Source organism: Cavia porcellus, unplaced genomic scaffold (assembly GCF_034190915.1).
Source record: "Cavia porcellus strain 051 isolate PalLab524CR breed Dunkin Hartley unplaced genomic scaffold, mCavPor4.1 scaffold_28, whole genome shotgun sequence".
Lineage (NCBI taxonomy): Eukaryota > Metazoa > Chordata > Mammalia > Rodentia > Caviidae > Cavia > Cavia porcellus.
This window is the reverse complement of record NW_026947511.1, coordinates 20493696-20510990: the sequence shown is the minus strand read 5'-3', so window position 1 is coordinate 20510990 and position 17295 is coordinate 20493696. Positions and strand designations below refer to the sequence as shown.

Genomic DNA, 17295 nt, shown 5'->3' with positions numbered 1-17295 from the left:
ATTCGTCTGGGAAGTTGAAGATGGTTTTTCGGGGAGCAGACAGAAAGGTTAGTTTGTTTTAGTTTTTTTTTTTTTTTTTTTTCACAAGTTCTGTTGTGGGCACACAAAGAAATCATCCTTACAACAAAATATGGCTCCCCTTCCCCCAGGTTTTCAGTATCTCAGGAACACATTACCTGAGAGCTGTTTCAGGCCAAGCACACATTGCTGATTTATTTGTATGTCTAATCCTTAGCACTCAGTCTCTATAATAAAGGTTTATTAAATGAATAAATCCCTTTTAATAGCTGAACACACTAGTGCCTTTATCCCCCAGTTCTCTCTTCAGAAACTAGCAGGCTGACTGAGTGCTCCCTGAGGGCAGGGAGCAGGGTGATCTGTGTGCTGTCTCCTCCTTGGGGCTTGGCAGAATCCCTGGCATTCTTTAGGCACCCATGAACATTTCTTACAGTGAGAATCTGAAAACTATCCCTGGTTCTGTGCTTAGAACTCTGCAGTCTACCTAGAAAAGCGAGAAGGGTTTCCACTAGAATCCTTCAACGCAGGAGGCCAGAAGTGGATGTCACCCCTTCACTCATCCCTTTGCGGGAGGTTGTGAGTCTCTTCTTTACTGGGGCCCCCTGCAGGGACCCCTCGAGCCAGTGCACGCCGCCCGGAAGGTGGCTGCGAGGGGGGAGCCGGCCAGCACGTGCAGCCGCCCTGGGAGGAGAAGGCTGGGCTAACGCAGCCCTTAGTCAGCAGCTGGGCTCGCTTTGGAAACAAAAGCCAATGTCCTCCCTCGGAGTCCGCGGCCGGTCAGCTGCTAGGGGGAAGCGAACCATGCTGCCCAGCCGGTTAGTGGCCCAACTCCAAAGCCTGGGACACAGGGCCAGCAGACGCACGGAGACGGGTGGGACGTGGGGACGGAGTGGTGGGCACAGACCGCCCAAACCCTGCCCTCGCGGCCGCTGGGCACCAGGGCCGGGGTCTCCTGCGCTCTGCGCATGTTTGTCCTGGGCCACTCCGGCGAGAGTAGAGCTGAGGCACCTTTGGCACCCCGCGTCCCGGAGCCCAGACACACCAGGCCCCAGTTTCATGAATGAAATCCAATCGCGTGGCTATAAATAGCCGCGAAGGCTGCTAACGTCACAGTGCGAGCGGCGGCCGCCACCGCGTCGGAGCGAGGTGCCGGGAGCGCGGTTCCGTCCGGCCGCCCCGCCCCGGCGCGGGGTGGGGGCCGGGGCAGGGCCGGGGCAGGGCCGGGGAGGGAGGGAGGGAGGGCGGAGGGCTGGCGGCGCAAAGGGGCGAGCCCCTGTCGCTGCGGGACTGGGGAGCACGGCGGCGCGGGGCGAGCCGGCGAGGCCAGGCGAGGCAGTGCCATGCTGTCTTTGTGCAAAGTTGGGCGGCGGGCGGCGCGCCGCGCGCAGGGGCCCCGCACACCCGCGACCGCGCGCAGCCGTGGCTGCTGCTGAGTGGCGGGTCCCCCCGCGCCCCCCCGGCCCTTGAAGGCGGAGAGAGCTCGCGTGTTGCTCGGCTGCAGGGTAGGTTCTGTGTCGTGCGTGCACTGTGGTTGGAAACTTCGTGCAACCGCCCCGACCCCCCACGGCGGCGTGCGAGGGTCCCGGACTGTGCCAAGCGGCCGGGAGCGCCCCAGGAGAGTCGTGGGGCCGACCTGGTGTAGGGGCCGCCCTGAGACCGGGCACTGTCACTTCGGAGGCCAGCAAAAGAGATTTCTAGGAGCGCCCGCCCAGCCGCACCCCTAAGTTGGAGCTGAGAACGTGTACAACAGGCACCCTTTGCAGGCAGGCTGCACCAGGGAGGGAGTGGTGTCGCGCCTTAAGAAAGGCTTTTTCTTCGAAGGACTGTAGTGGGGCGTGGAGGACCTGAAAAGGGGCATACGCCGGTGGCTTGGGCCCTGGCACCCCCCAGAGACTTGACTGGTCAGCCCACAGTTGGCGCTCCCCTCCCTTCCCCCCAGCCCAGTGGCTATGGAGTCTGTTGTGAGTTGCTGTGACAACAGGAGCTGCCTTGAGGGGCTTGCACACACCTTTCCTTGTCTCTGGTGTGCTCAGCTTTGGGGGATGGGGTGGGTGACGGTGGGAGGCCAAGAAAATCCAATGTCCTCTACTCCCCTCCCCAAAGAAGTGGGAGAGAAGGCACAACCATGTAAGAATATATCATTAGATCCTACTGTTAGCTGCTCAGTTTCCATCCCTAGCAGTATCAAACATCTCAACTGAGGAGCAATGTCAATATTTAGACTTGGACAAGCCAGAAAGTTTTAGAAGGGAGCGTCAAGCGCATGGTTTTGACTTGGCTTTGCGCGTCAGCACACAAGCCGTGGCTTTAGAGCTGACTGTACACATTTACCGGGGGTTGGGGGGAGCGGGGGATCATGAAGATTGACAGACACAGGGGCTTCCAGATCTAGGAAACTCATTTAATAAGTTAAGACCAGAGACGTGGCCCTGACTGAACTCTCCTGTTGGGCAGCCCTGTTGGGCTTTAGCCAACTGCTCAGCTTGAGGTTCATTTGGTTTGGGGGTCCCTGCCATCAACTGAGGGTGTGAAACTAGGGCTGTGAAACTGGGGCTGTGCTCCACATTCAACAGAAAGCATATGTTAAACTGCAAAAGCAATACTGAGTTATGCATGGTCTTCACCTCTGTAAAAGACCTCTCAGTATTAGCAAATAGTAAAAAGTCAACCAGCTGGTAAGTGTATTTACAAGATGCATAAGAGAGGCAGCGGTTGCTAGAAAATAAACAAGAAGTTCTTTGGAGTACAAATAACATCTGCATACTGCTCTGCAGGTGGAGTGAGCTGTAAATTATTATATTAAACAAGGTTTCCTCTGAGATTCCCGGATCATATTTGGATATTTGGATATAGAAAAGACTTCAGGCCAGTTGATCCCAGTATGGAAAGCTTTGAAAAATCATTAGGAAGTGTTACTTTTCCAGATTTTGAAAATAGTGTGGGCCGTGTGTGATCGTGGAGATGGTAATAGAAACACATAGAACAGTTATGATTATTTTGACTATTGTATTTATTCTGATGCCAAATATTTGCCTAATACAACTTATACAAATATAATAGGAAAAATTGTTTGGTGTTTGGTGTTTTAGTTAAGATTATATTGTATGAAAATGCTCTTTTGAAAGAAAAGCATTCCCACTTCCATGGCTTCTGTATTATAAAAGGCCTTTGACGTTTTCATTGCTCCCATCCATCAATTTAAGGCCAAATGGTTTTTTTATATCATCTCAAAATGCTCAGAATTTTTCACAAGTGCTATGAAATGTTAACCTAGCTATTTCAGATGTATTTGAATTAGAGAAATGTCATTTTTACACTGGCACTTAGCAAAAGTAACAGATTTTGCCCACTCTTGGGGCGAAGGGCAACATGTTGAAAACTAGTGACTCTCTGTGTGCTCCTCACAGTATTTATAAAGCATTTGTCTCTTTATGTAGGTAAGCCCAGCTGCAAACGGAGCGTTCTCTTCTTCACTTCCAGCAAGCCAGGTCAGTCTCTGCGCAAAGCCATGACAACAGATTGATGACATCATGTGTCTCATTCAGAGGATGCATTTCAGAACACGTTTCATAGTTGGTGGTTAGAATTTTTGTTGTTTTTATGCTCAATTAGGTTCATCACAATTTCAATAATGATTATGATTACTTTATTTATTCTGAGAATCAACATGGTGCAAGACAGCTGAGGATACTGGGGATCTAGGTGCTCAGGCATTGGGGTTTTGCTTCTGTTTGAATCTTAGCACTCTGGAGTTGGAAGAAATTTGTTATAATGATAGATACACTGAGCATGAACTAAGATTCAGGTAATGCTCTATTCGGTATTCTGTAAATGTATGCTTTTGTTCTGCCTCAACAAAAGAAAAAAACAATATGTGGGGTGAAACTACTCTCTTGATCACCAAACTGCAAAGCGAGGAGGAGGAGTTAAAAGTTCAGAGATTGTGTTTAATTTTGATGTCTATCTAGTTGATGGCCAAATACCATTTTTAAAAAGTCCTATCTTAGTCTAAGACATAAATTCCTACCTAGATGCATGCTGACTAAAGGCCTAGAAATTGTCAATATCTAAAGTTAAATAGAATATTTTCAGTTTGTGTTTGAATTGATAACCTTCTCCTACTCTGTCTGCCCTTCTCTTTGGATTTTTTCTTAATAACTTGTAATAGTTATTAATCCTTCTTAGGGATTTTTATATAAGGGTAATAAAAATGAAATAAGGAACAGATTACTATAAAAATCTTTAGATATCATCTTTTTAATGTACTGATTGCCTCAATTTAAACTAATAGCTCTAAAAGCTTAATTAGCTAAAAGAATTTTCAAGCATTTAAGGGTTTGTAATAGGCTATCTTATAAAAGCTCTACCCTACACAGAGTTGTTATACAGTGAATCATTACAGAACAGATCATATTCCATAAAAGCACTGTTATTATTGGGACGATCCCTTTACACACCAAGGCCTTACCATCAAGTTATATATCATTAGTTGTGATAATGGTATGCCATAAAAATATCAGTATACCAACTATAAGCCTACAATTTATTTAAAGAAATAAAATTATATTATAAATTACATAATGTAGAGCCAGAAGAAATTTTGAAATGAGCATAGTATCTCTATTATTATTAGATAATCACTTACTTGGCAATCAATCACTTGTTTGCTTTTTGAACTTCAGAAGGCTTTGTTTAATATGCATGATCTACCTCTTTAAAAATGGCTAAAGATATTTGAAATTTTGCTGACTTTGCTTAGTAAATTTACTTTTAGAAGACTGTAATTTTGTAACCTTTATATTGACCTTTCCTTTAAAAAATATAGTTCAATCTGTTTATAAGAAGGCCTCCCTTTGACTTCCCATAATTGAGTGTACACAATAGAGGTCATTTGAATTTGGTCCTCTGTTCACCTTCTGTTTTCCAATCAGACATCCCACCAACCCCACATCACCAAAACTAGGAAAGAAAAAGGAAAAATAAATCACAAAAAGATGTATAGAAAAAGGACACGTAGTGAGAGACTTGTAACTGTGGGGTGGGCGAGGCCAGAGACAGCCAGTTAAATGAATGGGATGTTTACAGATTGGTTATTTATTTGTCCTTTTTTATTTATAAACAAAGCGACTGCTTCTTCTTCCTGGAACTTATGCATTGGGGTAGAAACCGGGAAATAAACACATGGAAAGTGAAGGGTAGGCATGACAGCCATTCTTTCCAGGTGTCCAGGACAATCCTGTCTTCTAATGCTCCCTCCAGTTCCACCATCAAATACATCAGCTTGTCTCTTACCAAGTTATATTTACTAAAGGGTGAATTAGCAAGTTTTACAAAGAAAGAGATGCCAGTAGATGTAGAGGAAAGCAATTACATTACCTCTGCTCGGTAACCAAGTTTACTTATTGCACAGAGACAGCCTAATAGCCAGTTCTTAGTATTAATGAAGTCATGATGTCAGATTTTATTCCAAGCCAACTTGGGAAGGGTCAACGAATGGGGTGCTGTGTGTTGAAGAAAGGGCTGTTCTGTCTCAATACCTTGGAAGATAAGGGAAATTTCCCCTGGTACCTACCAGGCCTTTATACTGCTGGAGTTCTCTGTATCATCCATTTCTGGATGTGCCTTTGAATTGTTATCCAGCTGTAGCCCAAACCCATAATGAGTCCTTCAATAACAACAACCAACACTTATTCTCCTCTGGATGCCAGGCACTTTACTGCATTAAAGATAATATTCATTATCAGTTTAAATTTTACAGAAGCAAAAATGAAACTCAGGTTAAACTAAAGAGCTAAGAGCAAGCAGAGCTTGGATTTACACCCAAGTCTGTCTAAGAATTTGAATATGTGGGGTGTGTGTGTGTGTGTGTGTGTGTGTGTGTGTGTTCTAAATAAACTTAGAAAATTATATACTTAAAACTATTTCATTTCAAGTTACCCTTGCAGATGATGAGTATTGAAATTAAATAATTATTCTGTAGATACGGTTTTTAGAGCTATATATAGAACAATCTGAACAAATTATTAAATCTTGAAATCATTTACAATACATTTTGATGAAATTTGGTCTTAACAGTTGAACCAGTGGAGTCAAATCATACAGCTAGGAAAGTCCTTAACGGTATTTGGTTCAACCTCACATAGATAATAAAATACTGGAACCCAGAGAACCATGTAACTTGACCACTCTCATGGTTAATAACTGACATCGCTGAACTGAACCCAGGTTTCCAAATCCCAGCTAAGGCTCAATTCTGTTACATAAAATTCTCTGAAGAGTGCCTAGTCTTCTAAACACTCTAATTTAGCCTCAATTACAACTAGCAAGTCTAAAATATATCTGTTACCAAAAGCATACCCAGAAAGGTGTGGTGAGAGAATTCCAGAAAGTGAAGCTACGCTATTAGGAGAAACTTCACTTACTATTACCAATGACAAGACAGAACACTCTTTTTCTTCAGACTGTGCACTTTGATCCCTCCCCAGCTGTCTCAGCTGAGTGATCTGTGGGGACCTTTTTAATATTGTTTGAGCTCCGCTTTTTATTAGCTGTGTGTCTTGGGTAAAATACTTCTGTGGACCTCACTTTCCTCCTCTCTAAGTAGAAAAAGTATTGCCTCCCTCTGAGGATTATAAAGTTATGAAATCACCTCTGAAGCACATAGTAGGTGCTCAGTGAAAGTTAGTTCTTTATTATCTTTCTCAGGGTACCTCAAAGGAAAAATTGTTAACATGTTTGGGTAGTTATAACATGTCACTGTGGAGTCATTGGCTTCTGCTATCAGAAGGATGGTTATAGGAATGTTTTTGCTTGTGTTGCTCTGGGTACCAGCAATCCCACATAATTCCATTTGTTTTCCTCACCCTCTAGGGCCATGGTTTACTTCAATTATTCTGTTGCTTTAGTTTTCACACACAGCTCTTGGAGATCTGTGCCTCTCTCTTTCTTCGGGATTCAGTGTAAGCATCACATAGACCTTTGCATTTCAAAGCAACTGTTATACTTTCTGTCCAATAGCTGAGGAATATTTCTAGAGACTATTATTGCTAGTAAAAAAACTTCTCCACTTAAAAGTATGTGAGATTTGCTACCTTTATTCTAATGAATTACAGTATTGAGTATTGGAGGTGTGCTATCTTGTCTTTGTGTTATATGTTACAGATTGATGTTGATAGAAAAAGCATAAACACTACAATTTCCCCCTTCACCTCAGCACTTGATAATACCCTGGCCTAAATTACACCTCTGGGAAGTGTTTCATCACACTCCTCTCCCCAGCTGCCACACTTTGTCATGTGGCACTTGCTGCTCTGCTTTGGACTTTTGGAACAAGTCTTTGGCAACCCTTCCTGTGCATCACATACACAGAGGAAAGCTACTGATGTGGGTTTTTTTTTCCCTTACTTGCACCTGTTTTTTCTTTCTATTAATAACAAGAGGCTTTAAATAGACTTTATTCTCCTGCTGGCAGTTTCCCTTTAAGTATCTGGTACATGTATATTGCAAGACATATGGTTCTTTTTTTGAGTTTAGAAGAACCCACTGCATGGTTTGCCCAGTGCTGGGAAGTAGCAAATGCAGCTGAATGCTTAGAAATCATCAGTTGCTAGATGGTTCTTAACCTTCTTACCAATCTCAAGTTGCCTCTATATAACTCTCAGTTCTTACCAAGAAGTTAATTATTTTTAAAGCAGTGTTCAAATCTTGTTAATGTGCCTATAAGAATGAGCATCTTGTCAGATGGAAACAGAGCTGATTTAGGAGTTCTGAAGTGAGGCCTGAGAAGATAGGTTTCTAGCAAGCTCCCATCATTACTAGCACTGCTGGGTGGAAGACTGCACTGTAAGCAGCCGGGTTCTCAGGGAGAGTCCTACTGGATCTAATGCTGGTTCTTACGCTGTATGACCATAACTAGACTCTCACTTTTTTTTTTTTTTGCTTGTTTCTTAAATCACAACAGAGTAATGAACTTTTAAACATGAAAGAAATTATAGCCAGTGATGTACTAGCAAATCAAACCACTCTCTGAGGAAGAAAAATGATGTATATGTATGCATAAATATATTAATTATAAGTAAGCCGGAGTAGAGATCAGTGGTACAGAGCATGTTTACCATGCACGGGGCCCTCAGTGCAATTCCCACCCTCTAACCAGGTAAATGCTTCTGATGTACTGATTGCATAACACAACACTTACCAATCATAATAAAATACAAAGTATTGCTCATTATAGATTCCACATTACCAGTTGAGTCTCACAGAATGCTTTTGTTTGTTTTTACCACTCTTCTATCTAAAACCAACACAGGGTACAATTAGTGAAGACTGTAGTTCTCATGTAAGTGTTGGCTGATATTTTCCTTTATGTTGATGAGTAAGACCAAAAAAATAAAAAAAGGTGAAACAACGAAGACATATATCAGAATTGTACCTATTCATCAATGACATGAATGAATTCTTTACTGAAATGCATAGTAGTTTTAACATTCCAGGAGGATATTTCCTCAAAGGTACTATTCACAGTCTAACAGCTACACATATGACACACTTAGAAATTTATTCTACAATATCAAAATTTTTAAATCATTTTTTCTTAAGTCTAGACAATCACCAGAACCATAAAACAAGCCCTGCTTTGTAGTACCGGCTGATTTCTATGGTGTAAATAATCCTACAATGACAAATTGTAAACTACTGGTGTAACTGCACACAGTTGAGACAAGACAGCCCAGTAGCTTGATACTCTGGCATTTCCACCACACAGGGCAAATTGGCATAAAACCTCAAAAGTGTAATTATAATAAATGTGAAAAATCAGAAAATAATGGATTTTGAGTATTACTTTTATTTTTAGTATAATGTAGTTGTAAGCATATAATTGAATTTTAATATTGGTACTATTTTAATGGGCTTGATAAATTCTTGTAAATTTACCACTTTGTTCACAGAGGCTGTTGGGGCTGGCACCCACATACCAAAGGATGCAGAGAGCCTGGGGCAGTGGCTCTCAACCTTGGCTGTACATTGATTGTGATGCCCTGAGGAACTTAAAGCCTATGCTTTTAGTAGATCTACATTAGGGCTCAGGAATCTGAACTGAAAATGTTTGTATTGAAGGTACTTATATAAAGAAAAAATGTACTAAGCATAGGTATATGCAACAAAAAATTTTCACAAGCTCAACATGCTCACATAACCAGCACATACAAAACCAAAACCTAAACAAAAATCAAACATAACCAGCAAGCACCAAGAACCCTTCTCATACTGCTTTCTAGTCACCACCCATCTGAGACAACCACTTCATTCTGATACCACAGACGAGGTCTTCCCCCTTTGGGACTTTATATGAATGCAATTATGCCCCATTACTCTTTTATGTATGACTTCTCTCCCTCCAATATTATCTTTGTAAGATTCATTCATAATTTATGGAGCAGTAATTTATCTTAGTAGTGTATAATATTCCACAGTATGAATAGACCTCAATTTATTTTTTATTAATCCATTCTACTGTTGGTGAGTTATTTCCAGTGTCTAGGTATTATCAATAGAGCTGCCAAAAACATCCTGGTACAGATATCAGTAGTATTTAAAACAATGATTCTAGTAACTAGCCGACCTCTTGACTGCCTTCTCTACACACCTCTTTGTCTCCTTTCCTTCTCATGTAACAGGACGAAGGCTGCTGATTCCTTCATGTGCGTGAAAGTTTAGTTTCGTAAGTCATGAGACCCAGTGCTTGCAGTCATTAGTTCTGACTCTTTTCAACACAGCTTCCCACCTTCCCCTTTGTCAAAACATCTACATTTGTGCAGCCAAAAGAGGGATGAGATTTGGCTTCTCATCAGTAAACAAGGGAGAGAAATAGATATTTTGAACACAGAATCAAAAGCTATATTTGCAGCCCCCTGGAAAGAGGCTTTAAGTAGGGTAAATAGTTTTCCTTTATGTATATGAAACAGATCAGTACTGAACTCGTAGAATATTTCAGATTCTAGCATTTGTAAACACTGTATTTAAATACTAAGGACTCTCTTCTAACCAAACAACTCAAACCTCTCAAAGTTTTATGACTTGGTTTAGAAAGATAGACAATCTTTTCCCTTTAGCTTGTTAAGTCGGCATATCCTGAATTTATAATCTAATTTGGAAAAAAAGCTTCTTCATTTGCCTGAATCAGACTATAACCTGATCTTAACTGGCATAATACAGCATCATGAATGTTTAAGTACAATAGCTTGAATGTCATTGTATCTGGAGATTTCACAGTCTGCAGTCTGTGGTGCTATGGGAGCTAACCTACTGACATCTTTAGAAATGCTTTCTGTGAACAGCCCTAACTAGGAAGTACTAGAGAGACTTTTCTTCATGAGAATGAGTTTTTAAGCACTTTTAGTCTTCTACTTGATAACAGCTATTTTAAACAATCACTTTACAACTTAGATATCTCTTTAAAGAATTGACTAATATTTAAATTATTAATTTTTGATGAAGATTTCTGATCCAGCTCCTGTGTTCACCCCCCCTCCCCATGACAACTGTAGGGTTTCCAAAACCATAAGAAATGTATTGAACTATAAACATGGAAAAATGTCTACAGATCACAAGTTTATAGTTTGATGCATTTTTGTGAACTTTACATATTTATGTAACTAGGAGCTAGATCAGTAACCAGAATACCACCAGCACCCTGCTTCAGGTTACCATTACCCTGCACTCTCGTGTTTGAAACACTCTGAATTCTGTGCCCAAGGGTAAGTCCTTCATTTGCAGAATTCAATTTTTCACTGAACCATTACTTTATTTGAGCCAATGACTGCTAGCTTTGATTGTAGTGTCACCCATGTAGCTGAAAATGTGTGGAAGTCTGTCCTTCCAAGTAAAGATTATAATGTTAAATTTATGCATGAATATGTATTCGTATTTGTAAGTTTGTGATTTTCAGGTGCACAAATACACACATGGTATGCACACCAAAATATTTTGAATTAATGAATGTAAAGTTGAATTATACTATATTATTGATCCAAGCCTAAAATATCTTAACTACAATTGATTTTCACAGTATATTTCATGAGTTATTTCCATTTCTTAAAAGTGTTCATTTCAGTTACCATAAGTATTTTCTTTGAATACTCAAAATTTTAAAGCCACGAATTTTTCCCTTTCTGCTTGAAATACAATTGTATACATTTGTCTTGGATATCTTCAGATGTCTTTTTGTTTCTTTCGAGATCTGTGTCTGATATTCAGCAAAGCATCAGTTAGGGCCTATAGTTTTGAAAGCTTGAATCAGGGAAAAAAACAAGTTTAGCAGGCTTAGTATGCTTTGTAAATGTATGGTTTTGAAAAACAATTTACATATCATCAAAAATCACTTATTATTAGTGGATTGTGTGGCATACTCTTAGAAGAATTAACAATACTTACACTTGTATAGCCATTCTTTTTTTTTAAATAAAAGTTAAAAAAGCTAAAATATTTTCCTGTCATAGAAGTAATATATCTAAGGATAGTATTTAGCTATAAAAAGTAATGAAGTACTGATATATGCTATAACATGAGTGGACTTGAAAATATTGTGTTCACTGGAAGATGACAAATAAGAAGGATACAAATTATATGACACCATATTTATGAAACCTTCAGAAAGCACAAACCCATAGAAAGCAGACTAGTGGTGGCTAGAGATGGGAGAAATGGGGATGGGGAGTAACTCCTAACAAGTCCACAGTTTCTTTTTGAGAACATGGAAATGTTCTGGAATTACATCGTGAGGATGATTGCCCAACTGTGTGAATGTAAGAAGAAAAAAACAGGCATTGAATTGTACACGCTAAGTGAGTTTTGTCCCAGCTTTTTGTTTCTTTAAAGGTCACACATGTGCATTATAGAAAGTTTAGAAACTGAAGAAAAGTAGAAAAATGATAGGAACCGGTTCTTGCCCCATCATTCAGCAACAATCACTGCTGTTTACTGTATTGCCTCTCGGTTTAGCCTAAATAGGCACATAACCTGCTGAGGTCTCTCCCCACCTAAAAAGGGGTGCATCTCAAGAAAGGAGACAGGGAGTCCTGGATGAAAATGCAAGTAAAGCAGAGAGCAGTGACTACCTTAGCCCTGTAGGAAGGGAGGAGACCTCAGAGGAATCTCTGGGGTCCCAACGGCAGAAAGATAGCCATGAGTGGTTGCCATTAAAGGTGGGATGCACTGTGGAGAGACTTTGCAGGAGCTTTGCTGCAAGATGCCTGATAAATTATGTAAATCCCACCTCTCTGTTCTTAAGTACCCATTCTTTTTTTATGGCTCTTGGAGGCTCCTGTTTGTGTGTTTTCAGCTGTGTCACTGTGCTAAAATGGTGCTTCATGTGAGAGAATGATGAAATCCAGTTTTATTTAGGTTACACAGATTGATTTTTTGCAGTTTCGGTCAACCTATATTTCAGATTACTATTCTGCTCTTTCCCCTTAGTATTTCTCTATGTTATTGCAAATTCATAGAAAATATAGTTTTATTGATGGTTTTAATAGATCAGACTGGCTGAATATTCTCTGAATATTCTCAGTGGCTAGACTATTTTACAAGCACGATGTAACTTCACCTACACAGCAACCCACTGAGGAGGTAGCTACCCCCCAGTTTACAGATAAAGAAACAGAGGCTTAGATTAAGTGATGTGTCCAAGGTTATATAGCCAGTACTTTATTCCCCTACCTGTTATAGATTTAGATTGTTTTGTGATTGATATACTTCTAAAACAGTTTACATTTATAATGCTGATTTCTTAAATGACTACATATATCAAAGTATTTTTTAAATTCTTAAGGGCTGAGAGTTTTAGTTGTTGTCATAACCTTTTTCTTTTAATTTTTTTCATTAATGTCTCTATGGCTAGAGAATTTGGCTAGTACAATTTATACTTTGGAAAATATTTACCCTTATGTCCAGTATGTGGTCATCTTTTGTAAATGTGCAAGGCACACTTAAAAGAAGGTACACTGTCTTTTTATAAGTTTAAAACATGTGGTATATCTATTAATTCAACCCTCCATGTGGTGTTCATTTTCACTTTCTTAATCTGGCATTGATATATTCTCATTCTCCATTCCATATGTTTCAGTAAGTTTATTTTGTTTTTGAGACAGGGCCTCACCAGGTAGTTCAGGCTGGCCATGAACTTCACTGTGTGCTCACTATGTAACTCAGACTGACCTCAGACTTACAGGGATCCTCCTGCCTCAGGCTCCTGGGTTCTGGGATTCCAGGTCCAGAGCCACCACGTCCGGCTCTGTTTGTTACTCCTGTGAACTTTTCCTTGTACTTCTAAAGTGTTCTTACTGCTTATTATATGCCTTTTGGTCACTCCCCATTCCACATCTCTCAGCTCTGGCAACCACTAATCTGCTTTCTATGGGGTTTGCATATTTAGCAGGTTTCATAAATATGGAGTCAGATAATTTGTAGTTTTTTGGATTTATCTTCTTCCACTGAGCATAATATTTTATTTTGCTTTTATTTGAGCCTAGGTCTTTTAATACCTTTATATGTAAATATTAAGATTCATAAATTGGTTCTAAGCATCAGAGCATAATAAATGATCATATCTTAATTTTCTGAATCAAACAGGGTCCTTAGCCTCTCTGCCCACATTTCTCCCTTGCTCCCACCTTCTCACTGGTAGATAGGCCTGATCCCGTCCTTGGTGGTTCCCATGGTTACTGATGTTGTTCCTGCTAGGGAGCACTGGTTGGTACAGTACCATCTGTTGAGCGCTGCTTTCAAGATGGACCTCACAGGATGGCCCTCCTCAAGGTGTTCCTCTCATCAACCACAAGCTTAGCCACAGACTGCTGCTCTTCAGGCCACAGAGCTTAACATTCATTCACTAGAGAGAACTGCACACAAGCTCTCTGCCAGCCCCTGGTGCAAGGTTCTCTGAAGAAGTTGACATGGCTACACTTCTGTATTTGTTTCAAACATTTTAGTTAGGGCTCCATATGAGCAAGACACTGTGAAAATAGTTAAGGATTTAAGATAAGTAAATTGCTGTTGTCGAAAATTTATAAGTTTGATGAGGGAGAAGCAAAATCTATAGAAACATAATTATGTGTCTTAAAAGAACATTTGAGGGCTGGGGATCTAGCTCAGCGGCATAAGCACTTGCCTGGCAAGCGGAGGTTGTAAGTTCAATCCCCAATACCCAAAAAAAAAAAGCATTTGATAAATATCCTAGAAGATGGCATAAATGGTGTTTCAAGTGCATCTTCTTCCAAAATGGTGTTTCAAGTGCATCTTCTTCCAAAATGGAACTTAAATCAGGTCCAGCTCTCTCCACTCTGCCAGTTCTACCCAAGCAAGGTTGTCAGAGGGAGGGTGTATGGTGTACTTGCGGAAGAACGTAGATCAGTGTGTGTAGATTGGAGCACACAGTTTACTCACTGTGGTTTACCCTGGAAATGTTTATGTATCTTTTAGGTTTCTGATTTGTTCTTTATTTTATCATTTAGGACAGTGTTTATTAAGGGCCATAGAGGTAGAAAAGAAACTTATTTTCTGTTCCTGGCTCACCTCCCCCACTGACTTTGAGTTTTAAAAAGCAACGAGCGTGACCTTGCGTGGATCCCGTTATCACAGGGCTCTTTCTGCAGAGGCTCAACAGTGGATGTATAAAGCACAGTGCTTGATCATTATCAAAAAGCGGCCTTTTGTTATCTGCGTCTCAGTACTGTGCAGTGCCCTTTCTTTTACTTATGTCTTTTCTGTTTTTAAAACCAAAACAGAAATATTGTTGATTGATAGGATGTATTCTTAAGTGATAGAAACTTTATCCTATTTCTGTGAATGTTTGAGTTTGGGAGGTCTCTTCCTCATCTCCAGATCCTTGTCCATTCCTACTGAGATGTTTATTTTGTGTAAAACAGCTCCCACCTGCCTATGACTAGTGATTAAGAGGATAATGAAATCTGCACAGTTGAAACTTGGCTAAGGGCTATAGTTATTATGCAACATTTCTCCTTTGTTTCTGTCAATAATGTAAAATTCCCAGTTTTTCTTTCAGTGCTAGCTCTTCAAATACTTTAAAGTTTGTTCCATTGATATTTTTTAGTGGCCAAACTAAATTATTCCTCAAAAATCAGGTTATAGACTTTTTGAAGGAACAAGGAGCTGCAGTAGCTATGCAGTAACATCATCCAGACCGTGAAGAACTAAATAGAGCTGAGCATACAAAGGTATCTGCATGGCCTTAGCTTTCTGTCTTTAAGGAGAGCTCTCACTGTCCCTTGATAGAAACAGTGAGCATAACAAGAGACACACAGATGATGGTAAGGGTGGTATATATAGTCCACTGATGGGTGATGCCCAGAAATTAGTGGGATGTCTTAGATAAATAAAAAGCTCACACTATCTCATTTTTAAGTTTCTAATGGTAGAGGAGTCACGCACCCTCACCTGACTGCACCAAGTGGCCTTACACTGAAGTGTTCCTGTTGGCAGCAAACAAACACGTCTTGGGTTTCATCAGCTGCAGTGCCCCTGAATGCTGAATTATGAGGCTTGGCCTCTAAAGGTCACATAGCCGCAGTGTGAGTGAGGGAGTAGATGGGCCCTGCACTTCCTAGAAGCCTGTTTCAAAAGAGAGAGACTGAATACCATGAAGGCCGGCCATGAACTCAAGGACCAAAGATGGAAGTGGGGTACCTCCACGGAAAGGGAAATGATTCAAAGAGGAGACCAGAGTAGCTAAGGTCACATTTGACTGTGTCATTGTTAGCCCTGGAAAAAAGTCACATTAAATTACAGGACCTTTGGATGAAAAGGGGTAGTCAGAGAAGGCTTTGTAAAAGGGGGGTATTTATACACATATTTTGAGCACAATAGCATATACAAAGTTCTTTCCAAAACATTGATATCACTAAGTGCATTAGAGGGTCACTTGGAAGATATAGCTACCTAAAACACAATTACAAGCTTTTCCCTTATAATTCATTGGAACAGAGGAAAAAGTAAATTAGTCTATGGGGAGGAAAGGTAGATAGGAAAGCTTTTTAGAGGCGATCCCTGAGTAAGTTCTAAAGAATGAATAGAAAAATGAATAGAATTTGCTGGCAAGCAAGAAATAGGTTGGTTAGAAAATGTGCATAACAGCACTGAGGTAGGAAAAAAAAAAAACAGCATTTAAAATTAAAGGAAGGTATTTTATGTGACCAAAGGATACTACGTTAATTTCCTATTGCTGTTGTATTTGTATTCTCAAATGCATAAAAAACACAAATTTATTAACTTACAGTTCTGGAGATCACAGGTTTGAACTGAGTCTCGGTGAGTTAAATTAATGCACTGGCAGACTGTTCCTTGTGGAAACTCCAGGGAGAACCTCTTTCCTTAAACCTGTTCTAACTGCCAGAGGTGACCTGCATTCCTTGATTTGTGGCCCTTTTCTCCCTCTTCAAAGCCAGCAGAAAAGCATCTTCATATTTTTGTTTTTTACTTCTTGCCTGTCTCTTCCACATGAAAAGGACCCTTGTGATTATCATAGCACTACCTACTATAAAGTAGTCTCATATTACATCAACTGATTAGCAACTGTAATTTCCTCTACGAAGCTATGTAACTCCCCTCTGCCATGGAACAGTACAAGTTCACAGGTTCCAGGGATTAGGATGTGGACATCAAAGAGCTGTTATTCTGCCTAGCTCACATGCAATACAAGAAGGTAAGGGTAATTAGTAAAGAGAAAAATTGTCATGCCCATCAACCTTTGGTGGAGAAATTACCCACCAAGAAGGGCTTAGCATCTGATAAATTTTTTAATGAAGGAATTAAGGTTTTGAAGATTTTCCTAAGGTATAATTGGGTGTGTTATGTTCATTGTTGGCTTATAGCCAACCGCTCCAAACCTTGACATCTTCAAACAGCAGTGGTGTATTACTTCTTTAAACCCTGTGATTCGTTAAATCTGTCTTCACCGGGCTCTTTCACAAAGCTACATTCAGGTGAATGGAGGGTTGGTGACGCGCAAAGATCCAGGTTGGTCGTCCCCAGTATGAATTGTTACTCTGTGCTACACCAGCACCCTTCCCCACATGGTGGCCTCAGGGCAGCTTTCCAACAGCAGGAATGTGGAATCACAAGGCCTCTGGAAGCCTGCTGTCCAGAATTCTTATGGTACCTTCTGCAGCACATGCTCCCGGGCCAGCAGTCCACCAGGCTTTCCCAAGTTCAAGAGGAAGGGAATTCATTTCCACTGCCTGAGGTGGGGACAGGTGACTGCAG

At 40.7% G+C, this 17295-nt stretch overlaps 1 protein-coding gene across 2 annotated transcripts in view; it reads left to right on the top strand.

Moving 5' to 3' along the window:
• The first annotated feature begins 1382 nt into the window (after positions 1 to 1382).
• Rhobtb1 (Rho related BTB domain containing 1) overlaps positions 1383 to 17295 on the top strand; it is a 59780-nt gene continuing 43867 nt past the window's right edge. For both annotated transcript variants that reach the window (XM_063239537.1, XM_063239536.1), the window contains exons 1-2: positions 1383 to 1520; positions 3456 to 3506. The gene's annotated coding sequence lies outside the window, so the exon portion shown is untranslated. The remainder of the gene's footprint in view (positions 1521 to 3455; positions 3507 to 17295) is intronic.